Raw genomic sequence first — 10,175 nt, forward strand, 5'->3', positions numbered from 1 at the left:
ATTTGTGGAAGAACAAAAATTGGCTTTTGCACCATGATAACGCCCCTGCTCACACATCGTTGCTTGTGCGCGAATTTTTGACCAAAAACAACACACTAATGATGCCGCAGCCACCGTATTCCCCAGATCTGGCCCCCTGTGACTTTTTCTTGTTCCCGAAACTGAAGAGGCCCATGAAAGGACGACGCTACGCTACGATTGAGGAGATAAAGACGGCATCGAAGGAGGAGCTGAACAAGATCACAAAAAATAATTTTTTGAAGTGCTTCGAGGATTGGAAAAAACGTTGGCACAAATGTATAATATCTGATGGGGATTACTTTGAAGGGGACAAAATAGATATTTATGAATAAATAAATAATTTTTGAAAAAACACAAAATTCGCGATACTTTTTGAACAGACCTCGTATGTACAATATGTAAAATATACTAAAATTTTCAACATTTTCAACTCTAAGCGACTAATGATTTCTTACTTACTAGTGACCAGCACGTTACTAAAGCTACATTGGATGCACATGCGTCGGAAACCCGGCCCGTCTAACAACTGGGCCCGAAGGAACAGCTCAGTATCAGGCTGTTTCTCGCCCTGATGAAGTAGACTGAAAGGTTTATGAAACGTTGGCATTCCAAGAATGGATCTGAACACGGAAGAAACCCGTAAAACGCATAATCTTTATAATGAAATAAAATCCTTAAATTGCGCCAATTGCAAAAAGAATATATATTTTCTTGCGACATATAACATTCCAGCAAATGAGAATGGATTAAAATGGATTAAAATTTTTTTAATGTGTATTTTAAATCCATGAAAATAATTGAATGGATTGAAATGGATTGAATCCGAGCTGACACTAGTTTAATATTCAAAAAAAAAAAATTTATATTTAAGGGTTACAAATTTTATTTCTAAAACATTTAATATATATTATATCTGAATCAATAATTATATCTGAAATTAACTACTTTAACTTGGTATTAAAAAACACACTTTAATGGAATTCGAATCTGGAACCTCTGGATTATGAGTCTTCTACGTTATCCGCTACACCACTTCTTCAATTGGTAAATGTTGTTACGTCCGGCGGACTCACGCGACTCTTTTCTTTCATAAAGATCTCGAATTCCTCGAAGCTCTAAAATTTTATATTCTATCCTTTTTATTTTTCATCTTAAAAACTAAGAATCCGTTATCTCCTCATGAATGTCGCTCCGAGATAAAAATCAATGATTAACGCCAAGATTAACAATCAAGTCGCGAACGATTTTCGCGAATTCGTAATTATAAAATTTAAGAAACGGCACGCGACGTTCAGGGGTAGATTCTGGGTGGTCCCGTGGCGACGATGCGTCCGCGACATTTCGGCGCCCGAAACGTACGTTTCCCCATAAATCTTAGGGTCATAAAATTTTGGAGTTTCACTTTCCCACTCTATCGATTCCTGTCAACATCTTTCCTCCCCCAAAAACTTGACCAATCTAAGAGCGAAAGAAAATCCTACTCCCAGCTAACGAAACCTATTCCACCAATCCAAATTTGAGTAATCTGCGGCGATTAGTATAAAAATCGCGATTCCGCAACCCCCGAGTCAGTTCACAGTCAGTTGATATAGACAGCCAGTTCACAGTCAGTTGATATAGACAGCCAGTTTACAGTCAGTGAGATACCAGATTTTTCTCTAAGTTCCGGACTTGTACTTGTCGAGCGATAAGTCGCGATACTCAAAGTTCCCGATAGAATCAGTGAGTTGGTCGCGATACTCGAAGTTCCCGATAGAGTCAGTGGGATCAAGTGTATTATCGCGATTCAAGCTAATTCAAAAGCCTGTTTCCTAATCGAAGAAGTCCGTTGAAGCTAACAGTAACATCTGACGCCACCTTGTCCGCGGTTGGGCCATCTTACATCATCAGTAAGTCAAAATTATTTAATATCGGTTGGTCCCCTCCCCCCGTCTTTCCCTGTTGCTTTTTGGGACCCATTAAAAACTATAAAAATTTTAGTGCGTTCACGCCGTCCATTCGCCCCTCGTCGCCGCCGCCTGACGAGAACCGCCCGCCGATCGCGTAGATTCGCCGCCCGCGCCCGGACTTTTCACCTAGCGCAACAGACAGTATCGGAACCGATTCAACCGATTCCCCTTATCCAATTCCCCATAGACACCCTATCTCCCCCCCTCGAGATCTCCTATTCCCCGATTTCCAACCCATCCCCTATTCCTACAGTTAATATCCCCCCGCATCCACCATCACCCCCTCAGGTCGATACCACCCCTTCGACCCTACACCACGGGTATTCTCCCGCTGCTCCCTTCCCCCATCTTTTCCACGAGGCCCAGGAACTCTTAGAGTTCATGGAGCACTCCTCCCCCTCCAACCAAGATTTGGTCGTCGTAAGGATTCCAGGATCCGACGGCCTTTTCTCGGTCCCAGTGGCGTCCCTCGTCCCACTCGATCTGTTTTCTCTCAACCCATATGATCCTGTCCTGTACTAATAGCACCCCTCCCCTCATTTTTTCCTCCCTTCCATTCTCCTAACACACACACACACACACACACTCTCGAATACATTTAATTATTGTAATAAAAAGAAAACGAAAATTGTAATTACCCGATAAAATTATATTTATATTTTTTTTCTTTTTTTTCTGTGTAATTAAAATATGTATAACTTTATTTTTTTCTTAATTATATTATTATAAAATTTACTTCCCGGTAATTCATTTAAACTAAACCCCTCCTCGTATTCTTAAGCTCGCCCGAGATTGCACTTAGCCTTCTCCCCGGTCACTCGGATTAAGTTCCATGACCGAAAGCCAAGGCATACGGCCGTACTGGCACAGCTGGCGTTAAAGTGCGCCCCTCTCGGCACACTGACCCAGTTTTGGGCCCTTTCTCGAAGTACGTCCGACTCGTGTGTCCGTTTAGCGGAGCACGAGCAGAGGATTCCGCTTCGTCCTCCGTTCGACCCCCGGCTCGTTAGGAGCCTCAGGACGAAGCGAAGCGCCTCCCGATTTGCGTCGGTCCTCCCCCACGGCTCCCTTGCGGTCCGGAGCCCGGACGCGACCAAATCGGTCTAACAATTCGGTTCCTCGTTACGTTCACCCCCTCAACTCCGCATGCGCGCGGAGTTTGGACGTAACAATGTGTTATGCATTCTCTACTTTAAGTACAACCAATAAATCAGTGCATGAAATTATATAGATATGATAAAAATATCATTTAACAGATAAATAGTATAGGCAGCCATAAGGCGTCAAAACAAATCCTCTCCACGTCTCTCTCCGGCACCGTGGGCGTGGTCTAGACGGGTCAGTCTAGAAAGCGGGCGCGCTCTGATTGGTCGAGGAGTGAAGGGTGGGGATAATAGGGTAATTAAATGGTGTGTTCTGATTGGTTCGCCCAATACTTGACAAAGATCTGATTGGTTCGCACCGTACCCATAAGGTGATTGGAGAAGGGGAGGTGGTAGAGAACCTCTGCCAAAATGAAGAGTAAAGTCTGAAAAAATGGTGAGTGGAGATTGGCACTGTAACATTTTTTGTTGCGAGAGCAGAGTACGAACACCGGACATGAATAGCGAGCTGTTTTATGATGGTCATTTTTTTTATTGGCGCGACACAGTGTCTCCGATGTATTGGCGTTTTAATGAATGGTTTTTATTTATGAGAAATGAGATCTTATACGAAAATTTGCGAGTCTTACTTTTGCTAAGAAGAATGCGGGAAGTAAAACAGGAACGAACTTGTTCAACTGTTGCGCCGCGTCTCCGGTGTGACGACTCATTCATTCGGCGAGAGTATGATTTTTATGATGTATGACAAGGATTTTATGAATTTGTATTGTATTTCTTGTACTTTATTTAAAAGTCTATGTTATATATATAACGGAAATATGCAGAGAAAAAAGTTATTGGAAGATATGAGTGATTAAGAAACGAGGGTTTATATTATACAGAAATGTATTTATTGATACATATTCTTTTTTTTCAAAGAAGAAGAAATACATAGTTCGCATGAGAATAAACTAAAAAAAAAGCTTTTAGAAAAATTAAGCTAAAGATTTTCGCTTTGAGAGAATTATATGAAAAATTTCGTTATAACTTAATGAAGATAATTCCACAAATATTATTGTTACGTCCAAGCTCCGCGCGCATGCGGAGCTGAGAGGGTGAACGTAACAAGGAACCGAATCGTTAGACCGATTTGGTCGTGTCCGGGCTCCGGACCGCAAGGGAGCTGTGGGGAAGGACCGACACAAATCGGGAGGCGCTTCGCTTCGTCCTGAGGCTCCTAACGAGCCGGGGGTCGAACGGAGGACGAAGTGGAAGCCTCTGCTCGTGCTCCGCTAAACGGACACATGAGTCAGACGTACTTCAAAAAAAGGGCTCAAACTGAGTCAGTGTGCCGAGAGGAGCTCACTTTAACGCCAACTGCGCCAGTACGGCCGTATGCCCTGACTTTCATGGAACTTAATCCAAGTGACCGGGGAGAGGGCGAAGTGCAATCGCGGGAGAGCTTAATAATACGAGGAGAGGTATTATTTAAATAATGACTACTGAGAGGTTAATTTTACAATGATATAATTTAAAAAAAACTGGAGTGATACAATTTTGTCAGGTAAATACAAATACAATTTTTGGTTTTTTATTCTTGGTTATGTGTAAGTAATTATGGAGGTGTGAGAGTGTGTGTGTAAAATATTGTGGTAGAATGGAAGGGAGGAATTGCGGAGAGAATAGCGAGAGGAGGTGAGTGGATTTGAGAGGGAAAAAAGGGGGAGGGGGTGGTATTAATACTGGGCAGGATCATAGGGATGGAGGGAGAAGGGGTCGAGGGGGACAAGGGACGCCACAGGAACCGAGAACAGGCCGTCGGATCCTGCGATCCTTACGACTACCAGATCTTGGTTGGAGGGGGTAAAATGGGCCATGTACTCTAGGAGTTGCTGGGCATCATGGAAAAGAAGAGGAAAGGAGACAGCGGCAGAGTACCCATTATATGAGATTATTGAGGGGGTGGTATCAATTGGAGGCGGTGATGGTGCGGGGGGAAGTCTGCAGGGGGAATCGGGGATGGATTGGAGATTGGGGAATATGAAATTTCGAGGGGTGAAGAGAGGGTTGCCAGGGGGAACTGTATGGGGGGAATCGGTTCCGAGACTGTCGGTTGACTTTGGTGGTGGAAAATCGGGCGCGGGCGGCAAGTCGGCGCGATCGGATGGTTCTCGTCAGGCGGTGGCGACGAGGGGCGAATGGACGACGTGAACGCACTAAAAAAATTTTATCTTTAACGTGGATCCTCAAAGGAAAAAAAAGGGGGAAAGACGGGGAAGGACCACTTGATGTAAAATAGTTGGAAACTTACTGGCGATGCAAGATGGCCCAACCGCGGAGAAGGTGGCGTCAGATGTTACTCAGCTTCGACGGACTTCCTCGATCAGGAAACAGGCTTTTGATTTAACTTGAATCCCGATGATTCAATTGACCTCACTGACTCTATCGGGAACTTTGAATATCGCGACCAACTCACTGTCTCTATCGGGAACTTTGAGTATCGCGATCAACTCACTGACCCTAACGGGACAAGTATAACTCCGGAACTTAGAGAAAAATCTGCTATCTGATGCAAGGGTTGCGGAACCGCGATTTTTATACTAATTGCCCCAGATTACTCAAATTTGGATTGGTGGAATAGGTTTCGTTGGCTGGTAGTAGGATTTTCCTTTGCTCTTGGATTGGTCAAGATTTTGGGGGAGAAAAGGATGTTGACAGGAATCTGTAGAGTGGGAAAGTGAAACTCCAAAATTGTATGACCTTAAGATTTATGGGGAAACGCGCGTCTCTGGCGCCGAGAAGGCGCGCATGCATCGTCGCCACGGGACCACCCAGAATCTATCTCTGAACGTCGTGCCGTTTCTTAAATTTTGTATTTCGGATTCGCGAGAATCGTCCGCGACTTGATCGTTAATCTTAGCGTTAATCTGGCCGGTCTTATGCTTTTCATACGTATTTATTATTGATTTTTATCTCGGAGCGACATTCACGAGGAGATACCGGATTCCTTGTTTTAGTTTTTAAGATAGAGAAAAAAAATGAAAGAAGATAAAACTTTAGTTTTTCGACGAATTGGAGATCTCTATGAAAGAAAAGAGTCGCATGAGTCCCCCGGACGTAACATTATATTGAAATATTATACATATCAAGAAAAGTCGTTAACTTGAGTACGTACATTACACTCAATATTTTCGTAATTATCTCGTAACGTTAATTTTATAATTTCCTAATTAATAAAACTTACAGGTAATTTCAGTTCGATTTCTTGAATTAAATAAAGCACATTTGTTAACATTATCGGATAAAGATTCTAATTGTTTTAAACGCGCATTATTTTATAATGCTTTGTAGTCCGAGGAAGGTAATTTCTGCATTACAATTGCCGCTACGTAAGATTCTCCGTTTCTTTGCCGGTGGAGTTGAATCGAGCGCGTCCTCTTCTTTTCAAAGATTTTCGTTGGAATTTTTCTCTTCTTCTTTATACGCTAGCAATATTGATTTTGCCTCGTAAGGTGTGATATAGCTGATGGTGATATTTTTTTATAACAATAAAGTTAGGTTTCACTTTGTAAATATTTATTCATGAGTCCCATGCGATTTTGAAACTGTTGCCAGCAGTCGGTGTCGAAATAAATTCTGTCCGCGTTATGTCCGTTCAATTTTACAAGAGGTTTGAAGATTCCTTCGTTCTTTGCAATCCTACGTGAATCGTCTTCATATGAGAATTGTTAAGACCACACGTTATTGCTAACAACGTATGAAATCGAGCGTTTCTTCTCTTGTCGTCGTCGTATCTTGAAAGAATCGGGGATGGAGTACATTCCCATGTCCGAATTATTAATATTTTTTGGACTGGCCATTGTTCTTACGGCGCAGTAATACCAAATTCAAATGAACCAAGATGGCAATCAAAAACACAAGGAGCACAATACTTGTTTACTCGCAAAGCTGAAGCGACGAGACTCGAATAAAATTTTTGATAGTACCGTTAACATCGCCTCTCCGACGCTACGTAATAAAATTATTCTGCGCGCGCAGATGAAAAAAATGAAAAAATATAAACCTTCTCTAAATTTTTCTTAAAAATTTAAAATAATCTTTACTCCACAGAAGTCAGGAAGGGAAAGGAGCGAGATAAAACGAGAACAGGAACAAAATGGAACGTTTTACTCTTTTGCTTTTTTTATAACATAACAGGGGGAAGGAATTTGATTAGCCGAAAAGAGAAAATTTTTTCGCAATAAATCTTAAGGAAAAAAGAATTGGCTTAGCTCGCGAGTAGTTTCTAACGAATAAAAATTAGTACATCAATAACCATCGAATTTTTTTTTAAAACAAGAAGAAATTTATGAAGAATCTTCGATTTAAAGTAAATTTACGATTGGGTTTATTGCTTTTTTAGAAAATTCGTTAATGTTTAAAGACAGAGGTACGACAAAAAAAATGTTGAATTGAGTTGGGTAATGGTAATGTAGGAAAATTTATTCGTCTTCCTTTTTTCTGAAACTTTTGTGTATACTCCCAAGGAAAAAAATAACGTGTAGTATACGGAAATTTATAGAATACAAAAATTAAATATTAGTTATATTAATAAACGTGAGGAAAGTTTTAAATGAAGAGAGTTATGTTCAATGTTTGTCATGATTTTTTCCTCATAATTAAGCAAATCCTGAAGAAGCGAAAACTAACAAAAACTAAGTAGTATTGCTGATCAAGCGAGATACAGGAATTTCTATTAAAATTATATTTTTTCTTTTGTTGAAAGATTTAATGTTTATTAGTCGTAGACTAATATAGCATGAGAATCCTTGCAAGTAAGAAGATACAAAAAAAAAACAAAAGGAAAAATGTAAAACGTAAGATTCAGCGTAACAATAAAAATTTTATAATGTGACAAAAACTTTTCTGGATAATAAATACTGAAAACGAGAGTTAAAGATTTTATTAGGGTAAATACGAAGGGAGCGATGCTTTTCGAGATAATTTTTATGGGAGAGAAACGCTAGATCAGATGGGGATGGTTATAACTAAGAAGTTTTTGTCGTCTCCTATTTCTCTAAATTTTATGAAAAAATCAGTTTTAATAAAGGAAGCGACCAATTACCAAAATTGTCAAAAATCTATCGGCCAATGAAGGGACTAGAAACTTTTAGCGATTCTTTTCGGGGAGAGGAATTTTATGAATATCGCTACGAGTATAAATAGCACGCACTGATCAAGCTAAAGTTTAGTGCGTTCAAACTCTGAAGTGGATTGATTTTACGCCAACTATTTGCTCATCGTTTTTAATTTCATATTAAAAAAATAGAACTTCGTGAGTTACTCAAATTTTTCATCGTTGTTAGCAACTTGAATAAAAAATTAGTTGCTGTCGATTATCTGACAAAGTTGTCAGATAATGGCGAAAAAAATTATTCTGTTTTCGGAAATTTTGTGGGTGAATGCTCCAGCATATTAGTGTGCATTATGCACTGGGGCATTACGGTGGTGACGAGAGATTGAAAAATATAATCGCTCGTCTAGAAATACGCGAGTGTTTTGGTCATGAAGAGGATGACGCTGGAGGTCACATAACTGACTTCAAGCAACGCACTGGACTAAGAGGTAAAGCAGTACAAATTTATAAAATAAAATCTAATATATATTAGCATTAAAAATTTACTTTATAATTAAATTATAATATTTATTTTATAAAAGCGAATTGTATATTATATTGTAAGACGAGCGATACCGTATCGCAGAGAGTGTCCAGTAGGACGATTTAGTTTAAGGCGACGTCACCCTGTGAGAGAAGAAAAAGAGGGAGTACCAGTGAGTAAGTTTTGGGGAAATAAATATTAAACGATTATAGAAATCTCAATTGTTAAAATATTTTATTTTTTTCTAGAGCACGAATTGAAGCGGAAAATAATATTCCGCTTCCGCGTGACGTTCTTGTCATCGTAATTGGTAAGTATTTTACAAATAATCAAGAAATCTAGTTCATATAATATAGATGTAATGCGATAAAGAATAAAATCAATTTTGTTTTAGATGATGATAATGACGACAATGATCGGAATGATGATTTGAGTCCGTCTGATTCGATACGAGTACTTTCTCGAGGTTTCATTATTTCCATAACGTGTAAGTTCTTAAAAAAAAATAAGTTAGTCGAATATAGAGAGTTAGTTATTATATATACAGAGTTCAAAAATAATAATAATAACAAAAATTACTTTTTAGCGCAGGAAATCGAATAAAAGCGGGAGGAATTAACGCAGGAAGAAGATGTGAAGTCTGAAGAGGAGGAAGAGGAGGAGGAGGAGGAGGAGGAAGAGGGAGCAAGGAGAAGGAGGGGAAGGAGGGGGATAATGAGAACATTAACGATGACAATGTCGATAATGGTATCGATGACGATGATAATGATGATGATGCCGATAATAATGCTGCTGATAATGAGGAGCAGGACAACACAAATTAAGGATAGCCTTGATGACAACAGCGATGATGGGGAGGAGAAGGAAATACGTGATGAGGAAGAAATAACTCAGGAGGAAAAAGAAAACAGATATTACGCACCTCTTGAAAATAAAGGTAATAATATTTTTACTTTTTATTTTTAATTTATTTGTTGCTCGAGATACTTAAGCAGATATTTTTATCAGATATTTTATACTCCCCTGTTCTGCCTATGTCGGAATATTAAAATTTACAAAAAAAGAAAAACATTATCTTCCCACGCACGATCATGTAAACAGTTACAGATGAGTTATCTTGCCATGCAGTAATGTTACGACTAGTAGTATAAGTTTCTGACTTAATATACAATATATATATATAGCAATATTATCAGATTAATAAGGTTTGTTTAACCTTTTTTTTACAGTACAAACTGGCGGTGGTGCTGACCGTTCTATATCGCGACATGCAAGGGAAGAAAACGCACCTTGGCGCATGTGAAGAAGAATCCTCGCAAAATTTCGAAAATTTCATCGACGATAAACATCAGCAGCAGCAGCAGTAGCAGCAGCAGCAATGTCAACAGGCGCATCATCATCATCAGGAGGAAAATAATCATCACAGGCAGGATCGTCATCGTCAACAGAAGGTTAGAGATAACTTTTATTGAGTTAAGGACGGA

At 39.6% G+C, this 10,175-nt stretch overlaps 1 long non-coding RNA gene across 1 annotated transcript in view; it reads right to left on the reverse strand.

Moving 5' to 3' along the window:
* LOC108755452 overlaps window positions 1–9,468 on the reverse strand; it is a 23,674-nt gene extending 14,206 nt beyond the window's left edge. Inside the window, exons 1-2 of the long non-coding RNA XR_001939767.1 lie at window positions 9,450–9,468; window positions 3,274–3,275 (exon numbers count right to left, since the gene is read on the reverse strand). This is a non-coding gene — a long non-coding RNA (uncharacterized LOC108755452). The remainder of the gene's footprint in view (window positions 1–3,273; window positions 3,276–9,449) is intronic.
* Window positions 9,469–10,175: the final 707 nt, after the last annotated feature.

Source organism: Trachymyrmex septentrionalis, unplaced genomic scaffold (assembly GCF_001594115.1).
Source record: "Trachymyrmex septentrionalis isolate Tsep2-gDNA-1 unplaced genomic scaffold, Tsep1.0 scaffold87, whole genome shotgun sequence".
NCBI classification, from domain to species: domain Eukaryota; kingdom Metazoa; phylum Arthropoda; class Insecta; order Hymenoptera; family Formicidae; genus Trachymyrmex; species Trachymyrmex septentrionalis.